The following is a 2,103-nucleotide window of genomic DNA, read 5'->3' on the forward strand; positions in this document are numbered from 1 at the left end:
ACTTCAAATATGTGTCTCCAATTCGGCTCAGGAAAACCCCAACTGAACGGTTTCATCGATTCAGGCATGTCGGCTAATGTGGATACAAGCTGGTCTAAATCCGGGTATGTAATGACATATGCAGGGGGAGCTGTTTCCTGGCAGTCGAGGCTGCAGAAGACGGTTGCATTGTCAACCACGGAGGCGGAGTTCATGGCGGCCGTGGAAGTCGGAAAGGAAATACTATGGATGAAGGGCTTCATCGGAGAGCTCGGTATCCAGCAAGAGGAATACCGACTCTATTGCGACAGTCAAAGTGCCATCCACCTTGCTAAGAATGCGGCCTACCATTCCCGTACGAAGCATATCCAGCGGAGGTATCATTGGATCCGGTGAAGACTGGATGAGGAGTACCCGGCTACGGAGAGCCGGATGATGCAAACTCGGTGAAGACCGGATGAGGAGTACCCGGCTACGGAGAGCCGGATGATACAGACCTGGTGAAGACCGGATGAGGAGTACCCGGCTACGGAGAACCGGATGATACAAACCCGGTGAAGACCGGATGAGGAGTACCCGGTTACGGAGAACCGGATGGTACAGACCCGGTGAGAACCGGATGAAGAGACATATTCGTAAATATGTTTCTGAGAGTCCATCGAGATTATATTTGTAAATAGCCGAAAAGTCATATTAGTATAAATATGACTTAGGGCAAACTTTTAAAGATGTTGTCATTCTTGTTGAAAAGAATAGAGAGAGCGCGTAACTGTGTACAGAGAGAGAGAGAGAGAAAGAGGTCGTTGCCTCTGTTGTAACCGCCGCCTGTGGCGAAGATATGTGAGCACAAGGTCGTTGCCTCAGTGAACTCACTGTTGTACATTCTTACATAGTGATAGTTTGCAGCCTGTGGGCTGCCGTGGTTTTTTTCCCTTAGTTTGGGGTTTTCCACGTAAACCTCCTGTGTATCTTCCTCTTCTTTGTGTCGTGTTTTATTTCCCGTTTTTCTGTGTATCATTCTAAGCTCGGTTGTGGCCAAGCGTTGTGCATAAGGAGCGTTGAGTTCCCGTCAAGAAGAGAGTGTGTCTCGTATAGATTCACCAACTTAATATAATTCTATACCCTAGGAGAAACTAATGTACACCGCAAGGCCATCTTAGCTCAGTCGGTAGAGCGCGTGGCTTTTAACCACGTGGTCGTGGGTGCGATTCCCAAAGACGGCGAGAAGTTCAACCCATCTCTTGGTTTCCCAAACTTCACTTCCGATTCCATGCATTCGTTGTACAAAATGTATACATTGAGCAACTCTTCTTGTGGGCGCAATTTAGTATGACAAGTCAGTCGTGTTTAATTACATTGATTTGCATGCTCTTTCCTCTCTCGAAAATGAGGAGAGTTTGTGTCTCATATAGATTCACCATTTTAATATAATTCTATACCCTAGAAGAAAGTAATGTACACTTCAAGGCCGTCTTACCTCAGCCGGTAGAGCGCGTGGCTTTTAACCACGTGGTTGTGGGTTCAATTCCCACAGACTGCGAGAAGCTCAAACCATCTCTTGGTTTCCCAAACTTCATTTCCCATTCCATGCAATTGTTGTACAAAATGTTTACATTGAGCAACACTTCTTGTTGGCGCGATTTAGTATGACAAGTCAGTCGTGTCTAATTACATTGATTTGCATGTTGTTTTCCTCTCTCAAAGACGAGGAGAGAGTGTGCCTCGAATAGATTCACCATCTTAATATAATTCTATAGTCTAGGAGAAAGTAATGTACACTGCATGGCTGCCTAAGCTCAGCCGGTAGAGCACGTGGCTTTTAACAATGTGGTCGTGGGTTCTATTCGCACAGACGGCGAGAACTTCATTTCCCATTCCATGCAGTCATTGGAAAAAATGAACACATTGAGTGACCTCTTGTTGTTGGTGAGGATTAGTATGGGAAATTGGTCGTGTTTAATTACCTTCAGTTGCATGCTCTTTTTCTCTCTCGAAGGTGAGGAGAGATTTTCTCTCGCATAGATTCACGATCATAATATAATTCTACACCTTAGGAGAATTCAATGTACCACCTCATGGCCATCTTAGCTCAGCTAGTGGAGCGTTGTCACGAAGTTTCGTGCA

The 2,103-nt window shown here is 45.6% G+C and overlaps 2 non-coding genes across 2 annotated transcripts; both read left to right on the forward strand.

The window, feature by feature from the left end:
• The first annotated feature begins 1,129 nt into the window (after positions 1–1,129).
• TRNAK-UUU (transfer RNA lysine (anticodon UUU)) lies at positions 1,130–1,202 on the forward strand. Its single transcript has one exon. It is a non-coding gene; the product is annotated as a tRNA-Lys (tRNA).
• Positions 1,203–1,446: 244 nt separating this feature from the next.
• TRNAK-UUU (transfer RNA lysine (anticodon UUU)) lies at positions 1,447–1,519 on the forward strand. The gene has a single exon. It is a non-coding gene; the product is annotated as a tRNA-Lys (tRNA).
• Positions 1,520–2,103: the final 584 nt, after the last annotated feature.

The sequence above is a fragment of the Azolla caroliniana genome, unplaced genomic scaffold (assembly GCF_043228905.1).
Source record: "Azolla caroliniana isolate FFs.n. ecotype wild unplaced genomic scaffold, voAzoCaro1.0.p SCAF_5, whole genome shotgun sequence".
Lineage (NCBI taxonomy): Eukaryota > Viridiplantae > Streptophyta > Polypodiopsida > Salviniales > Salviniaceae > Azolla > Azolla caroliniana.